The 25,929-nt window shown below is 36.8% G+C and overlaps 2 long non-coding RNA genes across 6 annotated transcripts in view; one reads left to right on the forward strand and one right to left on the reverse strand.

The window, feature by feature from the left end:
* The window catches only part of LOC309659148, a 122,918-nt gene that overhangs the window by 11,625 nt on the left and 85,364 nt on the right, over nt 1–25,929 (forward strand). For 4 of the 5 annotated variants that reach the window (XR_014262620.1, XR_014262621.1, XR_014262623.1 and 1 more), the window contains one exon: nt 22,998–24,248. This is a non-coding gene — a long non-coding RNA (uncharacterized lncRNA). The remainder of the gene's footprint in view (nt 1–22,997; nt 24,249–25,929) is intronic. The other variant, XR_014262622.1, reaches the window with a different exon arrangement.
* On the reverse strand, nt 3,318–23,004 carry LOC309659152. The gene is made up of 3 exons (XR_014262631.1): nt 20,175–23,004; nt 10,985–19,867; nt 3,318–10,953 (listed from the first exon to the last, which is right to left on the reverse strand). It is a non-coding gene; the product is annotated as an uncharacterized lncRNA (long non-coding RNA).

A 25,929-nucleotide genomic window follows, 5' to 3' on the forward strand; every position in this document is an offset into this window, starting at 1 on the left:
TGCCAGAGCAGAAGTGGGTGGCAGGTGGGGCAAGTGAGTAAAGAGGATAAAGAGGTACAAACTTACAGTTATAAAATAAATAAGTCATGGGGATGTAATGTACAGTATGATGACTGTAGTCAATATTGTATTATTTCTTTGAAAATCACAAAGGGAGTAAATCTTAAACGTTCTCATCAAATGAAGGAAAAAAGTTTGTAACTTTGTATGGTGATGGATGATAATTCGACTTATTGCAGTGATCATTTCACAATATATATAAATATAAAATCATTATGTTGTACACTTGAACCTAATATTATATGTCAATTAAACCTCAATTTTTTACATGAAATTAATGTTGTTTATTAATTTAAAATATCAATGAAACTAAGAGTCAAACAAACAGAAAACAAAGTAGCGACAATAATAATATCTGAAAAAAATTTTCACTAACAACTCCTTCATTTAGCACAGCAACTATTTCCACTTTTGCATATTACGATCTATTTCTGATCTGCATAGTTATATTTTATTTAATTAAAATTATAAAACAGCATATTGTTTTATATAATGCTTTTTTTTTTTAATTCAGACAGAAAGTCACAAAAATTATACTCATCCTCATCAGTTCACTCAGTCCCATGTAATTAATTGTTTTTTTTATCTTGATCTTTTGTTAGCACTTTTATGAGTTCATCAGTTTTTCATCAGAGTTCTGAAAATGCTTATTCATTCAGTTCAGCAGTACAGTCAGTTACCAGAAACCTGTACTTGTCAGAGTCTTTTCCATGAATTTCTTGAAGATGAAACCCTTTTATAGGAACATGTTTGCAAAATCATCAGAGTACACCCAGAACTGTCTGTAAATGACAAAAGACTTAAAAATGACCACGGTAAAAGATTTGATGAAAGTTCATAATAATGCAGTTGACAAGAAAATTAGTTATTTCTGAGTATAATGCTTTTTAATTACCACTACGTTTATAATATTTTGGTTTCCTATATAGTCTTTTTTTTTTTTTTTTTTTTTTTGGCTGTGTTGGGTCTTCGTTTCTGTGCGAGGGCTTTCTCTAGTTGTGGCAAGCGGGGTCCACTCTTCATCACGGTGCGCGGGCCTCTCACCGTCGCAGCCTCTCTTGTTGCGGAGCACAGGCTCCAGACGTGCAGGCTCAGTAGTTGTGGCTCACGGGCCTAGTTGCTCCGCGGCATGTGGGATCTTCCCAGACCAGGGCTCGAACCCGTGTCCCCTGCATTGGCAGGCAGATTCTTAACCACTGAGCCACCAGGGAAGCCCCCCTATATAGTCTTAATCATTATACTTTTAAATGTCTACCTATCTATCCTTTTCAATGATGTAACATGTACTTAGCTGTTCTCCTATATTTGGACATTTGGATAGCTTTTTTAAAAAATAATTAACAGTGAATATTTTATAAATGCTGTATTTGGTTTTTTGTCTGTTTTCACATCTGCTAATTATATTTTTTAAGGATAAATTCCCAGGAATGCTATTTCTGAGACAAAGTGTATAAACAACTTCGTGGTCTGAATAGTTATACTAATTTTTATGTGCATTAGCAGAATTTTTCATTCAACATCACATTATTTCAGAAAATATGCTAATTAAGTTTTGGCTTGTGTGATGTATTTGTTATTCTAGCACAAGTGATAAGTAAATTTAGGCTTATGAGATGGGGAAGAGTTGGATTAAAGGAATGCCAGAAAAAAGGCGATATGTGACTAGGAATTGTATTATGATGATGAGAGTTCCCTGTTGAAAGCATAAGAATAACGTTCATGGACTAGGGACAGAACGATAGTCACAAACAGGTACAGGCAAAATGTAAATAGCAAGAAAAAAAAACAAAACAAAAAACAGTTTCAATTAACATTAGTTTTCTTTTTAGTAAGCACATTGTCGATCTTAGATGGAGAATGATGCCTGTAAGCCAAAGATGGCTCCGTCTTCAACAGGAGATCAGGATGAGGGTTTGAAAAGAAATGGGACAAGAAACCTCAATTTTTAAAAATGCAAAAAAAAAAAGAAACAAATTCTTTCTCAAAATGCCCATTCCTTTCCTTTCCTTTTCCTCAGGTAATTACTTAATCAAAGGAAAGCAAATTGGATATATTAATTAATAGAAAGATGTTAAAGAATGCATTATTAACTTATTATTCCTCCCAGGAATTTTGTGGGAAAATGTGTTAAAGGGCTGAACTCTAAAGGCATAATCCTAGACAGCCTGGTAAAAAGAGGAGTGATAATTGTGGATAGAAAAGTTTGGATTTTCGCTATTTAGTTCCTGATTCTCCTGCCCAATTGTGAAGAAGCTTAGGAAAAATTAAAAGGTGACTCAAGATGCCTAATGCCTGGGTACAAATCCCATTTAAGTCACAAACCATCTATAAGGTCAAGGGTAAGTCAGGAGTCATTAATTCTCTCATTTGTCAAATGGAAGAGATAATCATATCTGTCCTATCTAGCTTAGAGGCAATTGCTTCAGAGAGAATAAACCCACAGGATTCAAGAGATTAGCAAAACTTTAGCCTTCATTTAGATAAAATTGAAAGCTGTAGTGGTACTTGCCATTGTCCACCTAAATTTGTACATTTCTGGGAAACTATAGTTGATTTTTAAAGTTAGCTTCAGCTACCCAATTAAAACTGATAGTTTTCCGATTATAATTGTCGATTGAGTTTCTTTCCTTTAATTGTTGAGAGGGGGGTAAATTATGACTTCAAAACAGAGGAGTTTTCTTGTAATACACCAATTTCAACCAGATTTCTAATTCTTGGGTTGTAACTTATGGACTAACATTTCCATTATGCTTTAAATCTCAATAATTTTTGAAGTAGTTACTGTGGGCAAGGCACAGTGCAGGGAGGGCAGCAGAAGGTGAGGGTTTGATGATGAATGAACCTTGGACCCCTCTGTGAAGAGCTTGCAGATGTGGTGGTTATTTGTTTAAAGGGTACACTGAAGCTCTGGTTGGAAATTAAATTTCTCAAGGAGACAGCAAAGCAAGGAAAGAAGAGGCCTCATGATGTAATCAAGATATTTCTGACGAATGCCTCTTAGACAAGGCAACTGGGACAGGTTAATCAGTAGAGTCAGTTACAGCTGGGAAAAATAAGTGATGCATAAACATCTTAAAACATATAAATCTACTTTCCTTTAATTCTCTCTTGATGCAGGGTCAAGGTCTTTGCTTTGTGTGTGGATCTGTTGTCGGTTGGAGCTCACCTTCGTCTGTTAAACCATAGAGCATCATTCAGATTCCAGTTTTAGCTTTGTTGAGTGGTGCAAGAACTTAAAGACATGTTCATGGTAAGGTCACTCAATGTAAAATATGTCTAGATTTGAAAAATATTTTTCTTGGCCTTGTTTTTCACCTAATTTGACTGTAATTTTTCTTTAAGCTACCAACCATTATGAAGCTTTTCCAAACCACTCATATTAATTTTCATAGAAACAACTCTTTTTTTACTCTCATATCTCATTAGTTTATATAACATTTGATTAAATTACATAATAAAAACAGCAAGTGTAATTGCACAAACAGTTTTTAGAATAAACTATTTGTCTCTACTGACTGAGCATATAGGTCAGTTAGTATACACAGATGGATTGGAGGTTCATTTTTTTGTGCCAGGAGCCTTCAGCCCTGAAGTGTGGTGGGGAAGGAACCCATTTACAGAGAGGGGAAGAGCCTCCCCTAATGCTGTGAATTAGTTACCTGGAGTTAAGGGCTTCTACTGTACATTCAAAGGCTAGTGAGATAAAAGGAGGAATCGGTGATTAAGAACAAGGTATGTGAGAGGAGTAACAGTGAAAGCAAAGGTGTTGGGAAGAGAGTACTTTGCAGAGAGAGGGGAGTCTTAACTGATGGAGTTACAGAGAGGTCAAGTAAAGTTAACTGATTAGGGGTGGGGTGGAAGATTGCAGTACTTGGGGAATAAATGGGTGATAGATAATTAAGGGAAGGGAAGTAGTAAGAGTGGACTCTGCTTTTGTTATGTTTGGCTAAGAAGGAAGATAGATTGGGTGGAGTTTGAGGAAGAAACCAGGTTGAGAAAAAGTTTGGTTTTGGAGTTTGGGGTTTTGTTTTTGGATTAGCATACACTTAAACATTTTGGAAAGGAGCTAGTAGAGAGGAGTAGGTTAAGAATGTAAAGGGCTACATTTAAATATATTAGAATATATGGAACATGATTTCTTAAGGCAGTGCCCTCTTATAGATCATTTTCCATTTTAGAGGCTCAATAAATTATGGAATGAATGGTCTTCAGAGTTACCAAAAAGAAGAAAATTGAAAACACTGCCTGACTAATAGAAAAAGAAATTTGCTTGAGGATGTAAGGTAGTGTGTGCTTATATTAATTCACTTGGATTAAATGTGTACACCTGAAAAAATGGGCATGGTTGTCTGATAATATCTCAAGTAGAGAATCTGTAAAAATGTCTATTTATTTAAGAAAAGAAACTAACTCTGCTTTGAAAAGAGTAATTGGTCCATTAAAACCTGTTAGGTATCACTATCAGATATTATGTTTACTAAGAAGCTTATGGCATATGAAAATATTTTATAATGTTAAATGGAAAAAGTAGAATGTAAAATTGTACAAACAATATGATTACAACCATGTTAAAATACTTATATAAAAGGCAATTTGTTATATCTTAGTACTTTTAAGTGATTAAATGAAGCAGTGGGGTGGGGGGGAGCAGATATTTTTACTTACTCCTGAAAACCTATTTATTCTTTTCAGGATAATTATGCTTTTGACTCATTTGCATTTTTTAACATTATTGAGCATATCCCCTGATCATAAGATCTGTTTCTCTACAAGTAATGAGTTGATAGCACAACATGCAAAAAGAGGGCAAAATCCCTAGCACTAGGCTAAGGGGCCACATATTTCCCCTCCCTCTTCTCTCTCCCATTGGCAATCAGTTAAGTGCACTCTCCCACTGAGTGACTTCAAATGTGACTTCAGTATCCCTCTCAACATTTGTCTCTAACAATGATGCCTAACACTGTGCCTGGTACATAGTAAACATTGAATATATTTTTATTGAGTGAGTGAATAAACTTGGCACACAAGATGGAATCTATTTTCGATCTCTGCCATATGTCAAAGTAAATAACAGAGGGATTCACAAGATAAATGTTAAAGAGACACATAGGAAAGAGAGAAAAAATTCGAGAAAAAACTGTAAGATAAAATTTATCTGATTTTAATTGCAGGACAACTTTCTGAGTAGGGAACCATTAGAAGAAATCGCAAAGGAAAACAAATAAATAGATTGGATTACTCAAAAATCAAAACTGTTGTATTTTAAACAATTTTTAAACACTTAAAAGCAAATAGAATATTTGCATAGATTAAATAGATTGCATAAATGCTAAACCTAAACAACTTTAAGGTTGTATAGGTTTAACAACTTTAAGTTGTATAATTGTATGTATATTGTTAAAAAACACTAGGATAATTTAAAATTGCAAAGTTTAACAACTTTAAGTTGTATAATTGTATGTATATTGTTAAAAAACACTAGGATAATTTAAAATTGCAAAGTTTATAAACAGAGGGTAAACAACCAGTAAATATGTAAGAAAATATTTAATCTCAGTGGTCAAAGAAAACAATGCTAATAATCTCATAACTAATAAAATAAGTTTTTAAAAATGTTTACATTAAGATTGGCTTATTGTGGTAAAAATATTTTTTAAAGCAATACAGATAGATCAAGCACTGTAAAATATGCCTTCATGCCTTTTGATTTAGTAATTTCCCTTCTAGGAATATATCCATAAAAAGCAATCTAGAACACATCCTTTTGATTTAGTAATTTCCCTTCTAGGAATATATCCATAGAAAGCAATCTAGAACACATGAGAACATTTTTGCATACAAAGATAATCATTACAAAGCTAGTTATTGTAGAGAAAAATAGAAACAATCTAAACACTGAACTATTTGTAATCATTACAAAGCTAGTTATTGTAGAGAAAAATAGAAACAATCTAAACACTGAATTATTGGGAAGTAGTTAAATTCTGGTATAAATGGTATAAAAAAAATATTAACCAGCCATTAAAACTTGTTGTTCTAACTTGGAATCCTCAGAAAGGGACCTTGAAAAAAGGATTTGTGTGCAAGAGTGTTATTAGGAAGAATTCCTGTGAAAAATCAATATAATTTCAGGAAGGATGGCAAACATGCAGCCCCATAGAAAGTAATTTTGCTCAATCTGCTTTATTCAGACTACCAATTTAAACTTTAACGTCATCCAGAAACACCCTCATAGACACACCCAGAAATAATATTTAATCAAAATCTGTGCACCCTGTGGTACAATTGTGTTAACACATAAAATTAACCATCACATGGAGGATGAAGAAGAAAGGAATCAAAGACAATTCTCTGTGTTCTACCTTAGATCCTTGTGTGAACAGTGGGTCCATAATTTCTGAAGAGAGTATGGAAAGAAGGACGGACTTGAGGTACCGGTGAGAAGTTTAGTGCTGGACATGTTTTGTGGAGCGTATATGGGGCATCCAATTGTAAATATACTGCTTCGGATTTGGATTGGAGATACAGAATTGACAGTGGTCAGTATATAAGCTTTAGAAGGAGAGGATGAAATTCCCCAGAGAAAGTGTGTATAAAAAGAAAGGGTAGAGGGTGAAGGATGGAACCCTGGAGGATTATAAATAGGAAAGGACAGGAGAAAGTCAAAGTCACAGAGGCAAGAGAACAGAATGAGACCAGGAACCCAAGGCAGGAGTTTCAAGAATGAAGAAGAGGAAAACTCTCATCCACTGCCAAGAGGTCAAATATGGTAAATACTGAAAAACGTCCAACAGAAATAGCAAATAGGAGGTTAGTGTTATCTCCAGGGAGAAAACCTTACAGAGGTGGAATGGATTGAGAAGTGCCAATACAGAGGAGGTAGAGACATGAAACATACACTTACGCTGTCAGCAGCTTAGATTGATGGAAAGTGAAGAGATGACCCAGGATGGAAATAGGTTAAAGAATATTTTTCTAAAATGCTGAAGGGAAGATCAGGGATGGGAAGAGGAAAGACAGGGAACAAGGTCCCTGAAGAAGAATGAGATCAGAAAGAAATAAGATCCAGAATACATGGAAAGTTTGCTTTCAGGCATGCTGGTATTACTGCCCATTCTTTTCTGGTCCAAATAAACACATGGAAGTTTGTCATTACAATATTAAATTGCATTCTATCATAGGTGATGAATAAAAATTTCTGTATTTTAGATGTTACCTTTATATATAAGCTTAGTACAGTGCTTAGTTTCATGATTTCAAAAAATATCTTTATCCAAATGGAATAATATATTTGAAATTACTGTGTAAACTCTAAAGAACTACATAACTGCCAGCAGTAAAGTCACTGGGAGTGATTTGAAAGAAACGTAATTTCTGTTCTTTATTCTCTACCTAAATAATAATAATATGTCCCAGGGCATATGTTCCTTTTGTAAGAGGTTCACAAAATCCCACTTTCTTTCTTTTTATCTTTTTTTTCTTTTTAAAATACCTCCCAAAGATCTTCTTTGCTTTCTATCTTATGGTCCAGTTTTTTCCTGCACTGCTCTAATGATCTTTTCATAGTTCTCTATTTTGCTAATTTCTGCCCCCTTGAATCAATCCTGGACCTGTAGCCTAAATTTAATTTTCCTCAAACACTGATTGCTACTTCACTATTCTAGTCAAAATCCTTCAATAGCTCCCCAATTTCCCTGCATTAAACGCAGAATAAAGTCTGTATTTCTTAGCCTGGAATTCAAGGCACTCCATAATCTGGTCTCCACTTTTCTCTTTAACCTTCTCTCTAACTTCTACCTAGTACCTACCTATCTTCCACCCCCTTCAAATTGATATGTTTTGTTTCTTGAAGTCATCTAGATGGACCGTATTTTTTTTTTATTGGACCGTATATTTTTATAAGGGTTGTATATTTCCCAACTTTCAGAAGCACCGTTCACACTGCAACGTGGTTGGTGCCCACTAGCGTTGTACAGCTTACAACCTGCATAAATGGATGTGATGGCCCCTGTCACAGAGCAGAAATATTATTCCAACTAATGAACTCCAATTATATCATGACCTGCAGCTGGATTTTCCTCTCTATTCTTCTGCAAACATACATATAGGGAAATTATAACTAATTCAAATTCAAACCCAGTATTCAAAATCCTCCATCAGCTAACTTCTCTGTAACCCTCTTACCTTATCCTCAACATGAATGCTCCATTATGAGTGGGCTGTTGTCTACCATCAGGTCTCTACATATAGAAGGCCCACCTCTGAGCCATTTCATTCTTTTTCCTTCAACCCTCACTCTTTCCCACCCTCTTCCAACAATTCAAAGACAATCCATCTTTCATGAAACAAAATAGTTTTCACCATCTCTATAAACCTTCAATGATTGTTCTACTCCACAATCATCCTTTCTTTCCTGAATTAGTATTAAGGTTATAATATGTGCTGTAATATTTAGCACTTGGTTAAAATCACATCTTCCATTCATTCATTTGTCATGCATCAAATTTTGTCAGCCACCAACTAGACTATGATTCTTCAGTGGTTGAAACTTTGGCTTTTATAACATTTATATCCCTTGAGCATAATACACAGTCATATAATATTTGCTTGTTGATTTGATGTTTTCACTAAAATTTAAAAATGATAAAGCTAACCCTTATGTTAGTCTGTAAGATTCTTAAAAAGTTAATTTGGATTTGCAGTGTAATTTCATAGGGTGTTTTTTACTGTCCAGCATGCTTCTATTGTCTTTGAGTTCCATTAGGAAATTATGCTTTTATTTCTGTATCTGGTATGACTTTATGAAACCCAAGAAGAGCCAATGGTTTATCTTTCCTGGAGTTTGTGACCTGAGGCTGCTGGTGCCTTTCTTGACTGCCATGGGGAAAACATCTCCTTAAATAATGAAGACAGAGAAATATAGAAAGAGTAGAGAGATGGAGAGAGAGAACTGTAATGAAATTCTTTGAGTCCGTAAATCCTTTTATATTTGAGGTCTGCTGCACCCCTGGATTGGCCGTTTATATGAGTCAATAAATTCCCCGTTTAGGAACTAAGCCACTTTGAATTGGGAGGGTTTCTGTTATTTTGCAACTGAGAGACCTGACTCTTACATTTGTAATATATAAACTTAAGAATGCTAAAATATGGGCTTCATTAGGAAAAAGGGAGTCATGCCAGAATATTGAAGAGGATCAAAGTATTGTAAAATACACCTACTATTAAAAAAAATTGAAGCTAGTGTATAATGAAGAAACTTGGGAAAGGAAGTGTATGAATTATACTTGAACTATAACATTTATACATCTCTTTTTGTTCATAATGTTTTCTTAAGTATCTCTATCAACATCTGTCAACAAAACTTATTTCTAGCAAACTATATCCAAGTAGGTGAAGGGGTTTGAATTAGTATCTTTCTTACAGATATTTTAACCATTTATACTATTGGTATTCTTCAGAGATTAACCCTTTGCCCAAAACATAGAAAAATCATTGCTATGACTGAGTTTGAATTATTTTACAACATGTTTATAATGTTTTATTATCCATTTAATTCAAGGGTAGTGATGATTACATTTATTTGAACTAGCCGTAGGCTTGAAAGTAGAGTGCATTCTTTGGGTTGTATTACACAAGGTATTTTTAGAGAATAGATGATCTTATTCCTTTGTCCTTTATTCAGTTATACTTGGCACTCAGAAGCCTAGCTTTTGCATTGCATGTACATGCTTAAAGAGGAGCTTAGAGAAGTTCTCTTTTCACCCAACTGTGGGCAGAAAATGACATACTGTGCAGCACGTGCCAAGTAAAGAAGCAAATTTCCCACAGAATCACGAGACAGCCCCATCTGTAACTCTGGGGTAGCTGTAGTCTCATGCCAAGTCTTTGCTCTGGAAGAGTTAAATAGGACTCTTTCCCAGAACTTCTGAGAATAGTCATGTCAGTTGAAGGTCCTGATGCCAAGTATCTGATAACCACTGGCCTAGACTCATAGGAGTCCTTTCTACCTAGTAGCTACCTGGCTTGCTGCAGTTCACTTAGGAGAGGCCATGTTGCTCTTTGACAAAGCAGTGTCTTAATCTGGAAGACCAGGACCCACTTGGATAATCCTGAGATTAGTAACAACTTAAATTACGTTGTATTTACCCTCTTGGTAGAGTTGTGAAAACTTCTTATGCATTTTAGAAAGATTTCCACTTAAAATGTGTTGAAATAGAAAATTTTGTGTGGAAATTATAGTTGTCCAATATCTGAGAAAAAAATAGCTGGGCTAATTTTCTCTCCTTGGTGATTGATGAGATACAAATCACCAGATAGGCATTTCTATATTGAATTTGTATTGCAAGCTGAAAAACTAAACCAGTTTTAAATTTGATAATCTTCAGGGAGCAATTATGTCATTTTGAGGTGAGGCAGTAAATAACCTATCTTACATACTTCTAATTCTAATCTTCTGTTGTGACTGACCAGAGACTGGCTAGTTCACCTAGGAATAAACTGGGGCACTGAGAAAAAGCAGTAGGAGGTGTGTAATTTTAGAGACAAGGACCTGAGAGAAAATACTGTTTCTTAGGGTGGCCCTTGAGGGAATAGTGCTTTATTGTTGCAAGCATGCCTAAAGGGCTTCTTCCTTTTGTTTATTTCTTTTAGTGCCTATGTACTCATCTGTGTTAGTATTAATAAATTACTCTTTGCTTAAGCACTTCATGTAAGAGCCTATTTTCCCCATAGCCTGGAACAATGCCACCACTATCACAAGACGAAACAAGCATGAAAGATTGAGGAGTGCCTTGGTGAAGCAACATTCTGCTTTATTTTCTTTGCTCTTCAGATAATGACTCTGGGGAAGGAAGAGAAACTCCAGAACTACTTTGTTCTCTTCAAAGACTGAGCCTCAAAAAAAAAAAAAAAAAAAAGACTGAGCCTCAGGAGAAAAAGTAAGAAGACAAGACACCTTTCCGGCTGAAGGGCCACAAAACACGCCAGCCCTGTGCCTTTATTTTATTATATTGATGATACTGAGTTCAAAAATTACTTACTTTAAAAAGAAAAACAGCTATGGGTAGTGGATAGAAGAAAACTAATGGTAGTGTTTAAATCAAACTTTAGTTTGTTCACATACATTCTCAGTTACGTTTCCCCTTGAAGAGTGCACAATTTTAATGCACAAGAGGAAAAAAAAGGAAATGAAAAACCTCTAGATTCTCATCACGCAATCAAATAAATAAAAGAGCATGTCTTCATAATTGTTGGACATACACAGATGAGTAAAGAATTGCTGAGATTTACTGTTAGTTGACGTGCTAGTTTCCAGTAAAAAAAACACAAACATGAACCCTTGGACTGTCAGTAAGTACAATGTGGAGTGAAACTAAGTGGCTGGTGACGTAGTTTTAGAGGAGCACCTAGACCATGGAAGGGAGAAAAGGAAAGAGAAGGGGAGGATTTTCTCCAGGAGCATAATCTTTCCAGGTCAGTCCCTCTTCTCCAAGCTCAGTGACGTCTAGGCTCCTGTCCTAACCATGGGCTATTCAGGTTTTGGCTTGCCCATCTCCAACCAACTGCGTACTCTGTGACCCTGAATAAGCAATTTCACCTTTCCTGCTCTTGGTTACACACCTGTTGTTATGGACTGAATGTGTGTATCCCCTCAAATTCATAAGTTGCGGCCATAACCCCCCTCGTGACTGTATTTGGAGATAGGGACTGTGAGGAGGCTCATTAAGGTCATCAGGGTGAGGTCCTAATCCGATAGTGTTGGTGCCCTTATAAGAAGAGGAAGAGACAACAGAGCCTTCTCTCTCTGCCCTGCGAGGACATAGTGAGAAGGCAGCCTTTTGCAAACGAGATGTGGGCTCTCACCAGAACTGAATCTGTAGGTCCCTTGATCTTGGACTTCCCAGTCTCCAGGACTATGAGAAATGTTTGTTGTTTAAGTTACCAGTTTATGGTAGTTTGTTATAGCAGCCTGAAATGACTAAGACAACTGTAAAATGAGAAAAATGAGGTATATAGATCACCTCTTATACCTTTTCAACACTAACATTTTATAACTGAAGTTAGAGGTTTGAAACAGTAATTAGATATCATATTTTGCCTCTTAGCTGAATGTATATATGTATGTGTATATGTATATACATATGTCTCTAGATCCTTCTAGATCCTGTTGTGATTCCTTGTGATTTCTCTAAATGTCCATATTCTCTTATACACGCTTGCCATCTCTGAGTAGAATGTTCAGGCTCTCAGATTGTCTCTTGTTGTTCAATCGTATCTTTCCCATATTCAAACCACATTTGCCCACTTCAGTTTCAGCTGGACCAGTCAACCCTATGAGAAGTGCCATGGAAGTGTTAAAGAAAAGGATCTAGAGGCCAGAATATATGATAGCAGAAAAGCTTCAGAAGTATGGATGATCTTAGGGTAATTAATAAATATAATTGAGATATTTTAAGGTAGATATAATTATAACAAAAATGCTATTCATGCTGCTATATTTTCCTTACAATTTTTTGATGCCCATTAGGCGTATGAGCCTTGTTAACTAGAACTCCCTCAGAGTCCATGAAACAAATCTCTTCTTGCTGATTAGGTAGTTTATTTTGAATTACTGCTGACAAGGCTTGGAGCTACAGTTACTCTTCTTTGAATCTTGAATAAACAAAAGAAATCCAATATGAGTTTTTTAAAATGAAATTTATACCATGAATTAACACGAAAAAATGTTAGTTGTAATATTAAAACTTTTATATGTGATATTAAAAACTTAATATTCTTAATAAAACCTATAATATATTATAGGACTTAATATAAGTCCTCTAATAGCAGAATTAAGTATTTTATTATCAAAAGTAATAAAAAAAAACCCAGCTCCAAAGCCTTTTTTGAAATAGGTAGGAATATAAACTTTTGCATATTTATTTACACCAACACATATTATCATTGTTTTAGTATTTGTTCTTATGTTCTTTTTTTAACTTTGGGGGGAAAAAGTGAAAGATAAGTTATTGACCCTTGAGCTGGAAAGTCCGAGAGTTGGGCCAGTAGATTGAGGTGCTCAGTGTTTGTATCCAGAGCCCCGTCTCTGTGACTCTTTCTGTACTCCAGTATCATATTCATTTAGAGGATGAACCTTTGTGTTGGGAATTTTAATATAGAGTAGCTACATGACTGGTTTCTGAAAGACGACTGTATGTCACTTCATAAAGTTTTAATAGGACAGTACTTGTGCTTGCATGGAAAACTCTTGGCTACTTACTTTATGAGAGTGGGAGAGTCACGTGTTCTGAATGCCAAGGGGGGAGTCTTTCCAGTGTCTGGCTGATTTCAAAAGAAATCAGATGACGACCCCTGACATGTTTACTGAGGAGATTTTTGCACCATCATCATGCAGGTACCAGTGGCTTGAACTTTCAAATATTTAGCTGCCTGACTTCAGAGATGTTTGATATAAGACAATTTATTCTGTTCTGTTCTATTACACGTTTTCACAATGTAACACCAATAGCTACTTTACCTTCCTGTTATTGATATACTGATATTATTTCCTATATGTATACCACTTAATGAGTCAACATGAACATCCATTTTATCTCCTTTTGGAAGGAAAAAGGATCAATTATCAACCATCTCACTTAATTGCAATACATGATTGGTGGGCTTTGGCTAAACTCCATGAGGAGCATGACCGGGTCTGTTTTGTTGAATGAGTGATGAATAATTCACAAATCTCTCATGTGCTTTGATTCCCTCTTATGATCTCCAACAGTTTCTCCTGCCAGTCCTCTGAAATCCCACCAACACATTTTTTTTTTTTTTACTTAATATTTACCAGTTTGACCAGAGGGAACAGAGATACGCATTCTCTTTAATCCATCTGATCCTACTTATATTATTATATACTTATAATAATACCTTTGTTTATATTTAAAGTACAGATTATAAAGCACATTCACATACTTCTCATTGAATCCTCATAACCACCTCAAGGTTAGCTTATGTGGTCAAATTATGCCCTCCCTTAGCACCTGATTTACCTTTGCAGAATTTAGTAATTGCCTATTTAATATCTATCTGTGTGCCTTGCACAGTGCTTAGCAGACAGTATCTGTTGAATCAGTACTTGCCAAAGGAATGGATGACTTGAATGAATGAAAGTTTCTATCCCTATTTCATAATTGAGAAAACCAAGAATCGGAACATCTGAGTAACTTTCCTAAATTCGGAGTTCAAAATAGGTTGAGTCAGGGCTCAAACTCTTTTGGACTTCAAGCAATCCAGCCGCTAGACTGCGGAGAAAATACGAAAACAAATTTATCAAACAAATAGAATTGATAGAAGCCAAATAGGAAGTATGATTGTGTGTTAGTTTCCTAGGGCTGAGGAAACAAAGTACCACAAACTAGGTGGCTTAAAACAATAGAAATTTATTTTCTCACAGTTCTGGAGGCCACAAGTACAAATCAAGGTGTCAGCAGGCTTGGGTCTTTCTTGGGAGCTCAGAGGGAGGATCTGTTCTAGGGCTCTCTCCTTGCTTCTGGTGGTTGACAGCAATCCTTGGCATTCCTTGGTTTGCAGCTGTATCTCTCCAATTTCTTCCTTTGTCTTTACACGGCTTTCTATTCTATGCGTCTGGTATCCTTTGTTCTTCTTATAAGGTCACCAGTGGCTGGATTTAGAGCTCACTCTAATCCAGTGTGACCTCATCTTAACTTGTATCTTAATTACATCTCCAAAGACCCTATCTATATGTATGTAGATCACATACACAGGTACCAGGGGTTAGGACGTCAGCATGTCTTTCGGAAGAACACAATTCAAACTACCAACAGATGATGTTTTAAAAAGGGACTAATATGTGAATAATTTAAATATGGTTGAATTATTTCCACAAGTAACACTTGCCATAGGACTAAGGTTATAACTTTATTAAGTCACTTAGTATAACATTTCCTCAAGTGTGTTTTTTAAACTAGTCTGTGGGATAATAGGAGGTACTGCTTAGGGGGGAAAAAGGGTCTTATTATTAAATAGCTTTAAGAAACAGTAGGTCAAAGAAAGTTAAATGTCCTTACAGGCTATTTACAGTACTCCTCGGAGCCTTTAATGTGCCAGAGTGCATTGGGAAGATGTCGTACATTTCCCAAACTGATGTAATGACAGACCATTTTTTAAATTGAGTGCTGTCCCAGGGAACACCCTTTATGAGACCCTGACTTCACAGGTAACATTATTTTGTAACTCTCTGTTTACAAATTCATCTCAGTAGGTTGTAAGCGTCTGAAAGGCAGAATCCATATTTCACTAATTTTTGAATCCTCAGAACATGCTTAGCATCTGACAGCTATAGGGCCATGTGGTTGTACAGGACAGCAGTCCCCAATCTTTTTGGCACCAGGGACCGGTTTCGTGGAAGACAATTTTTCGACGGATCTGGGGGTGCGGGGGATGGTTTCCGGATGATTCAAACACATTACATTTATTGTGCACTTTATTTCTATTATTATTACACTGTAATATATAATGAAATAATTATACAATTCACCATAATGCAGAATCAGTGGGAGCCCTGAGCTTGTTTTCACTTGCCACTCACTGATAGGGTTTTGATATGAGTCTGCAGGCAATTGATTTATTATGGTCTCTGTGCAGTCACACCTCTCTGCTAACGATGATCTGTATTTGCAGCTGCTCCCCATCACTGCCTCAGCTCCACCTCAGATCATCAGGCATTAGATTCTCATAAGGAGTATGCAACCTAGATCCCTCGCATGCTCAGTTCACAGTAGGGTTCGTGCTCCTGTGAGAATGTGATGCCGCCACTGATCTGACAGGAGGCTGAGCTCAGGCGGTAATGAGAGCAATGGGGAGCAGCTGTAAATACAGATGAAGCTTCCCTCACTCACCCGCCACTCACCTCCTGCTGTGTGGCCTGGTTCCTAACAGGCCACGGACCGGCACTGGTCTATGGCCTGGGGGTTGGGGACCCCTGGTGTAGGATACAAATAAATGATGCTTACTGGACTTGTGTAACCCAACCACACTGGACACATAGAGTGGTATTTTATCAGTGAGGATTTCTTTTAGCTATGTCGCAAATCCTGGCCACTCTTCCCTGACCATAAAGGGGTTACTTTTTTTCTCAGATAATAAGAAATTTGGGAGGAGGCAGTCCAGAACTGATGTACAGCTGCTCAAAAGGAATCATCAAAGACACGGATCATCTTGTTTCAGTCTTCTGTAATAGGAGGTTTCCTCTCTATGTTGCAGAATGGCTGCTTCATAGCCAGCCTCCACTTGTGGGTGCCAGGCAGGAAGGAAAAGTCTGTTTTCCTTCTCTCTCTCCTTCCTTCCTTCCTTCTCTCCCTCCCTCCCTCCTTCCTCCCTCCTTCCCTCCCTCCCTTCCTCCCTTCCTCCCTTTCTTCCTTCCTTCCTTCCTTCTTTCTCGCTCTTCCTCCCTCTCCCTCCTTCCTCCCCCACCCGTCTCTTTCCCTTTTTGTTCTTTTAACATTTAAGAAAACAGTAGCTTTCCTAGAAACCGCACCAAGAACTTCAGCCTATATTTTATTGTCCAGCCTATATTTTATTGTCCAGCATCTGGTCACACAGTCTCCCCCAGGTGCAAGGGAGTTTAAATAGGTGTCCTTTTAGGCTCATTGGCAAGCCCCCAAAAATGGGATCCCGTTGGCAAAGAAGAATGAGAGAAGGGCTTTTCAGTAGCAAGGTCTTGAATCCCATGCAATATAGGTTTGTTTGTCACTGTTGTTATTGTTAACAGTACTGGAGTTGTGACTGGTGCTGACCTATTCAAAGAAAAGAAAAGGTTTTTTTTAATTTAAATATTTTTATATTTTAAATTCCATAAAGAAGAAATTTGTTTCAATAATCACTTAAGCTGTTAGGTTATATAACCTGCTAGTTATAAACTATTTTGATGGGAGAGAAAAATGCGTTGGAGAGTGTCCCAGGAATTCTGGACGCAGAATAGTAGGCTAATTGAATGCTTATGCAGTCATTGGATAAACTCACAATTCAACTGAACAAGAAATTAAATATATAACCTCAAAATATTTCATGATTCATTGCATTGGGAAACCAGTATTAACTTATTGCATCCTATTGATTCAGCATGATAAATAGAGCATTTTAATGGGGACTTTGATTCCATAATAATTCAGTTTCTGACATCTGTAGAAATTTTATATCAGCCAGCAGAACAGCTAGCAATCTTGAGCCACGCTGGTATGATGTTTGCTTTTCAAAGTTGGTGCCCTTTCCCTCTTAGATACAGCCATACTCAATTAAAATCATGCAATGTTGGCTAAGTAACAGGGCAGCGACCAAGATTGAAATTGTGGAGAAAAATTCCAAAGCATGTCTGAATAATAGGAAGCAGGAACTCAGAAACAGAAACTGCTTTCTGCTGTAATCACACCAGTGCAGCCGTTAGAGATGTTTCCATTGATTTTGGGAGTGTAGGAGACACAAATTAAAAATAAATAACGATAGCAGCATTGCCATGACTTTTTCTGTCACATTTAATTAATTGGAAGTTTGGACAACTTAGGACTTTGATATAGCTGCTTTATTTGTCTTTCATTCTATTCTTAGGCTTCCTGTTCCTATTTAGAAGGTAGCTCTCCTTCAGTTTGTTTTAATCTTAATATCAAGACAGTTAATCAAGGAATTGCTCATCAATGATTGCATCATTAAACATGATGTTCTAGCACCTCTGACTTCTCAAACATGAAGCAAGTGGGACTGACCTCACTCTCCCTCAGATGTCTGCTCATAAAATCCTATTTTTAGGGAGAGAATGCAGAATATTTTAGGTCTGTCACATCTCCCAAAGATTATGGGATTGAAGAGAGTATAACCCCCCACCGCCACCAAAACTCATTAAGACCAGACCCAGAGGTTTAGTCAAACCTCAGACCCGGACTCTGTGGCCAAATTCCCTGATAGGCACACGGTACGTTTTCACTGCGTTTCACTTCTTTAGGTTCTAAATGAAGCCGTGTGTATTGTGCTGAGGATATGCCAAGCCTTAGGCTCCTAGGTAGCTTCTCAGGGCCCTTTCTTCATTTCTTCCTGCCTGAGGGCCTTTGCACAGGCTCTTCTTTTTGCCTAGAACATTCCTCTCTCCCCTATTTCTTTTTGTCCTACATTCCCTTCAGGTCTTGTTTTAAATTTCACTGGCATACTAGGTGAGTTTTTCTCAGTTATGAACTCCCAGATACACTTCTACTTTACTTAGCATATTTATAATTATTAATAATTTCTCAATTATTTGGGTAGTATTTTACCTTCTTCCTTGGGTGCAATGTAATTAGAAGCAGGTCTGAGATATATGAGAGGAATAGAGCACTGTGGAGCTGACCCAGCATTGGGCTCGCATTTCTATTTTAACCCTAATAACAATGTATTATAATAACCTCTGTACACGATGCTTTTTTCTATCAAATTGTTTGTGCCCCAGTACTGAATACTTGTTCTCCTATGCAAGTATTCCCATAATATAGGAGCTGACAGTCTAGAGTCTAGTCATCTACTCATGAAAAGTAATTAACTTTTCAAGCCATCATACGCCAAATACCAAACAAATCAGCAAATGTGGTAGAGCTGTACTATCCATTCTGTTGTCCTCTAGCCACAAATGAGATGGAGAAGCAATTTATTTTGATAGTCATTTTAGTTCCTAGAGATGGCATAAAGTCTGTAAATATAAATTTAAATGCTACACAGTTTATAAAGCATGTCATAATGAAATTCTGCATATTGGCTAAAGCAGTGCCTCAAAATACTGAAGATACAGATGCAGAATTAAAACTAGAGGGCTGAAATATTATAACAGGATGTGGAAGAAAAGCAAGACATGATATTAGTGGAAGTTTACTATTTTTAGGACTTGCTTGGGGCATAGTCATGTCTCTCAACAATATATAGAAGTTTGTAAAATATTATTAACTTCTAAATCTTATACTATGTGAATGAATTGCTTATTCAAAAATAAAACTAAGAATAGGGAAAACTTTGTAATATTAATATGCTTTATTTTTAACTTTTGGTTAACTAATACATCTTTTTAAGTTGGTTATATAAACTGTTATATTCTTAGAAGATGATGTTTGAAATTATAAACATACTTTTAAATATATATATTTTGAAGATTGGCTTCAGGAAGCTAAGATAGAAATAAGTAGTGTAGATGACAATGGGGATGATGGAACCGTAACCAGTACACATTTGTATAAATTGTGAAGACCTTGCTGAGAGCACGGTTATAGAACTACTTTCCAGATAGCTGGTTTCATGAAGTTCTTCCATGATTATGTAGCAATTCTGATTTTTGTTATCATTGTTCCCTAATTTAGAGGCTGTGGTTTTCAAGAGTTTTTCCCTTTGGTCCATTTGATGTGCAGAATGTTTTTATTATTCTCCACCCTCAAAACAGCTTCCCACCCAATTATTTTTTATTACAAAGGCATTTAACATTTTAGAAATCTCTCTATGACTGAAATGTTAAGACTATGTCTGTTATTATTGTGAAAATAATGGATGAGCATGTCCCAGTTAATATTTCTGTTTTAAAGTTTGGTGGATGTTTAATGCATTCAATGAATGCTACCGGTTGCATTAATGCAGTCCATTTACAAAAGAGCTGCCCTTTATAGTCAATATATCAATATTAGTTACAGATAAATCCTCCAAATCCTCCAAATGAGAAAGTTGAGGTTCCTTTCGTAATATTGCAAAAGCACATTTCTCTCAGGAGTCATAATGACTTGAAATAATTTTAAAAGTATACCTGTTTGGGCTTCCCTGGTGGCGCAGTGGTTGAGAATCCGCCTGCCAATGCAGGGGACACGGGTTCGAGCCCTGGTCTGGGAAGATCCCACATGCCGCGGAGCAACTAGGCCCGTGAGCCACAACTACTGAGCCTGCGCGTCTGGAGCCTGTGCTCCGCAACGGGAGAGGCCGCGATGGTGAGAGGCCCGCGCACCGCGATGAGGAGTGGCCCCCGCTTGCCGCGGCTGGAGGGGGCCCTCGCACAGAAGCGAAGACCCAACACAGCCAAAAATAAATAAATAAATTAAAAAAAAAAAAAAGTATACCTGTTTGTTTCCAGTTTCTATAGAAAAATTGGTTGATTCCTTACAAATTATAAGTTGAATGGGAAGTTGTTTCCTCTTCTTAGGTTAAGAATTGGTTTATGAGAAATCGTTGACTCTCTTAGATTTGCATTTGTGTATTTGAAACGTGGCTCTTAACTGGTTTGGCTTTTCATGTCACATGGGTCTTAGTAAGGAATAAGGAATATATTTGTCATGCCAAATCCTCCCCCTACCCCGCCATTTTTGTTTTGGCTGCACTACACGGCATGTGGGATCTTAGTTCCCTGACCAGGGATCGAACCATGCCCCCTGAAGTGGAAGCATGGAATCTTAACCACTGGACTGCCAGGGAAGTCCCCAAATCCCCCTTTTGTAATGACAACATGCAGGGGGCAAGAAATCATATGCAATTGCATTTGATTAGTTCTAAAGTGTGGAGGTTCATGACCACTAAAATAGTTATTTCTGAACAGTACAGTTTAAATGAAAATACAAAGAGTGGACACATCTTCCAAAATATTGTGTGTTACAGTAAAGTATGGTTTATTGGCCACTCTATTAACCTGGCATTTCTCTTAATAATGACATTTGTGTTTTTGGCAGTAATAGGATAGAATGTGATAATTGGTATTTATTCTTGTGACCCCCAAAATGTGTAAGAGTTTTAAATACCCTCTGACTTATCAAAGAAAGATTAAATTATTTATATTTTCCAAGGCACTTCAGTATCTAGAAAATTGTAATTCTTTGACAATATTTACTCTCTATATAATATAGACAATAATCCTCTATACATTAGAATACCTTATTCCTAGCATATGTTAAAAAAAGAAACCCTGGAATTTGCAGTCATTTTCCATTTCAAGTACTTCTTTACAGCATGTTGAAATTCCTGACATGCTAATTATTATAGAATATGACTAACTTATTTTCCTTTTATTCATATATTCTGTGGGAAACAAAGTGAAAAGATTTGAATAGTTTTCTATTTAGGAGAACCCCAAATAATGAAATATTGTTCAAGTTATTAGATCCCCTTAACAGTATCACTATTAGTGACTTTCTTCTAATCCAGGAGCTTATAATTGAATAAGAAATAATTGGACTTTTCTAAGTATGAAAAATAGACTCTCTGAAAATCTTAACTAGGGCTAAGTTTTTTTTTTCAATGTAGTGAAAACCAAAAGGAACATGTTAGGTTCAGCATTAAAAGCAGGTAATATAATCAGTGAATGTATATAAATCAGGATATAAAAAGGATCTTGACTCATAGTGAGATAGAGATCAAACCAATAGGGCAGGCTCTCTATTCTGTTTTGCTTAGAAATAAGTAAGTAGGCTGAACTTTAGGTTAACTAAACTCTGGGTGTAAATCAGCCATCTTTCAAGCCCCTGAATTCATTTTCCCCACTGGGTTAACCTCCTTCACTTAACAAGGGCTCAGAGGCCCCATGGAATTTACACTAATCAAAGCAGTGCCGGCAACCAAACAGCCTCAGTTTCAATACAAGAAGAAGCCAGGGGCAGAATACAAGTTACTGGTGAGTCTTGTACTTTGGACCACTCAGCAGGGCAGACATTCTTCTCCAAAAATACCTTAAAGCAAAAGAAGGGACAGTGCATACCATTCTGCACCTGGTTGGAATCCAGGGGAAATGTAAACCAAGCTGACCTGACTGGTAACAAGACTGACTAACTTGTTTGGGTCTCAGAACTTACTCTTTTGGTGAAAGCTATTAAAAGGTGGAATGTACCTTTGGCATAATTTCAGCTGTTTTATGTATTCATTCCTACTTCATTTTGTCCTAGCTTGTGATTTATTATGTGACCTTAAACTTGATTTAAACTTGAGAAAGCTCAGATCTGGAGATTCTTTCAAAGTTTGTTTCAGGAGAAGGGACTAACTAGAGTCATAGAGTAGCCACTAGCAGCAGTTTCAAATCTCAGCTCTGCCAAATCTTGGTCTGGCAGGTGTAACCCTCCTACACCAAGTCCCTCATCTCTAAAATGAGGTTCCTAACATCTTCCACGGAGAGTGTTACTGGTTTTTTAAAACTCATATACTGAAGCACTTGGCACATAGTAAGGACTCAATAATGATTGTTCTGAACCTCTTTCTTCCTTTTCTCTTTCTCCCTTTTAAGGTGACAGAGGGCTACTAATAATGCCAGATTTTCTGTTTTTGTTGTTCCTTACTTTTTTCTCTCTGATTCTCCTTTCCTCCGTCTCTGAAACTGAGCCCTATGCTTGCTATTAAATTATATCTTAGTGTCAGAAATGAGCCTTGCCTCTTGCTATTAAAAGTGTCTTTGTGTGTGTGTGTGTGTGTGTGTGTGTGTGTGTGTGTGTGTGTGCGTGTGCTGATATTTATGCTGTACTGTCAGTTCATATATTCTGGCCAAAATTTCTTTTTATCATGTATCTTAATCCCTGCATTTTATCTTTTCTGAAATGGTAAAATGTCACAATGTTTTCAATGCTGCAACCAGGCAGCGATGGAGTAAAAAGGCAGAGAATGATGTTACTGGAGAATGACAAGTTAAATTTTCTTCTGTCTTCTGATCCTTTCTGGGTATGTGGATGTATTTACTTACTCAATGTAAGGAAGGGAAGATATTTTCTCTCTACTGTTTTCAAGATTAAAAAATATCAGGGCTCCTGAGCCTATAGAACTGATCACTACTGAAAAAGGCAGACTGAAAAGGAGTGAAAGTGTAGAGTTCACATGTGTTGTGTTTACTATGCGTGAAGCACCACTGTAAGGATTGCATGAATCATCTCATTTATTTTCACAAAAACTCTCTCATTGTCCCTGTGTTACAGATGAGGAAGTTGAGGTGCAAATATGCTAAGATGACTCCTTGTCTCACAGAAGTGTCAGGGCCAGGATCTGAACCCAGGGAGTCTGGTGCTGAGGAGAACCTTATCCGCCTTCTAATGTATGATGTGAACACACCAGTAAGGGCTACAATCAGTCTCCATCTCCTAAAATTGTGCTACTCACCAGATGCACCGACATCACCTGGGAGCTTATGAAAAATACAGCATCTCATCCTCACCCCAGACCTACCAAATTTTAATTTGCATTTTAAGAAGATCCCCAGGTAAGTGTCATACATATTAAAGTTTGGGAAACACAAGCCTAAAGCATTATTTCTGGGATCATATACATACTTTTTGTGTGATATAGGGAGGAAAACAATCAGGATTTTTAGATCTCAAAGGGATTAAGATTAAAGACAATGCAGTTCAATCTCTTCCTTTTATAATTGTTGAAAATGAGTTACATGGTGGTTAAATATGTATTTAAGAACAAATAAATTCTTAAGAATTCAATAAACATTTATTGAGGGTCTGTCACGTGCCAGACTATACGCCAAGTGGGCTGGGGATACAAAGACATATAAATCATATCCCCTGGGAGCCAAATGGAAGAGACAAATAAGGTGCATGAGATTTATAGGTGCTATGATACAACCATATATATATATACTGCGTATAATAGAGCACAGAGGAACAAAGAGGTTGGGATGGGGATCAGGAAAGACATTATTATAGACATAGTATTGGAGCTGAGTCTTGAAAGATTAATAGGTATTAACCAAAGGCGCTAGAATTTGAGCCTTTTCATTTGCAACTAGGCCAATGAACATCATCATTCAGCGCCACAAGTTATTCAGAGAAAGGAGATGTTTAGAGGAGTGAATCTCAAACTTGGCTTCACATAGCCAAGATTACCTGGAGAGCTTTCAGAATGCCTATTCATGGCTCCACCTCCAGAGTTACTGATTTAGTTAGTCTGGGAGGAGATCTGGTCATTTGTTTCTTTGTTTATGTTCTACAGATGACTCTAGTGTCCACACAAGGCTATTATAGTTCTTTTGTGCTTGGTTTCCCTCTATACTCTCTGGATTTTCTGACCATTTCCTCTGGTTCCTGACCCAGCTTCCGGCCCTGGACTTCAGACCCACTCTTGTCATGAATCGCAACTTGTTACCTCTTGGATCCTGAACTAAGTCTGACGGTAAATGCCGTATTCGTGTGACACCCCCGTGAGCATGGAGTGCTTCTTCTGTAAGTCACCACATGTTGGGGCCAGAGCCAGCCCACTCTCAGAGAAGTGAGCATTAGAGCTGCCTGAGAGCAGACCCACCCAATCTCTATAACTAGTGTGCAGCCCTACCCACAGTATAAGACGTCATAATTTTCTCCCCCAAATAAATAGAATATCAAAAGATTTTCTTTTGCAGTTTTTTAAATTGAGGTAACATTGGTTTAAACGTTATATGTTTCGTATGTACAATATGATATTTAGACTTCTGTGTACACTATAGTGTGCTCTCCACCAAAAGCTTAGTTTCCATCTGTCACAATATAGTTGACCCCCTTTACCCATTTCACCCTCCCCCTCTAGTAACCACTATATTCTCTCTGTATCTATGTATTTGGTTTTATTTTGTTTGTTCATTTATTTATTTATTTTTATATCCCTCATATGAAATCATACCGCATTTGTGTTTCTCCATCTGACTTTAGCATAATACCCTCAAGGTCCATCCCTGTTGCTGCAAAAGGCAAGATTTTATCTTTATTATGGCTAAGTAGCATTGTGTGTGTGTATATATGTATATATAACACGTATCTATCTATATCCATTCAACTGTTGATGGGCACTTAGGTTGTTTCCATATCTTGGCTATTGTAAACAATGTTTCAATGAACATAGGGGTGCATATATCTTTTCAAGTTAGTGTTTTCATATTCTTTGAATAAATACCCAAAAGTGAACTAGCTGGGTCATATGGTAGTTGTATTCTTAATTTGTGAGGAATCTCCATACTGTTTTCCATAGTGGCTGAACCAATGTACATTCCCATCAACAGTGTATGAGGGCACCCTTCTCTCCACATCCTTGCCAACACTTGTTATTTCTTGACTTTTTGATAATAACCATTCTAACGTGTGTGAAGAAATATCTCATGGTGGTTTTGATTATCATTTCCCTAATAATTAGTGATGATTAACATCTTTCCATGTGCCTGTTGGCCATCTGTATGTCTTCTTTGGAAAAATGTCTAATCAGATCCTCTGTGCATTTTTTAGTTGGGTTGTTTGAGTTCTTTATATATTTTGGATATCAACACCTTATCAGATATATGATTTGCAAAAATCTTCCATTCAGTAAGTTGTCTTTTTGTTTTGTTGATGGCTTCCTTTTCTCTGCAGAAATTTTTTATTTTAATGTAGTCTCATTTGTTTATTTTTGCTTTTGTTTCCCTTGCCTGAGGAGACATATCTAGAAAGACATTGCTAAGACCAATGTCAGAGTATACTGCCTATGCTTTCCTCTAGGAGTTTTGTGGTTTCAGGTCTTACGTTGAAGTCTTTAATCCATGTTGAGTTAATTTTTGTGTATTGTATAAGACTGTGGTCTAGTTTTGTTCTTGTGCATGTGGCTGTCTAGTTTTCCCAACACCATTTATGGAAGAGACTGTCCTTTCTCCATTATATGTTCTTTGCTCCTTTGTCATAAGTTAATTATTCATATATGTGTGGTTCATTTCTGGGCTTTCAGTTCTGTTCCACTGATCTGTGTGTCTGTTTTTCTTCCAATACCATGCTGTTTTTATTACTATAGCTTCATAGTATAATTTGAAAGCAGGAAGTGTAATACTTTCAGCTTTGTTCTTTATTTTAAAGATTGCTTTGGCTATTCAGGGTCTTTTATCATTCCATACAAATTTTAGGATTTTTT

This window comes from Balaenoptera physalus (assembly GCF_965194825.1).
Source record: "Balaenoptera physalus genome assembly, chromosome: 4".
In the NCBI taxonomy this organism is placed as follows: domain Eukaryota; kingdom Metazoa; phylum Chordata; class Mammalia; order Artiodactyla; family Balaenopteridae; genus Balaenoptera; species Balaenoptera physalus.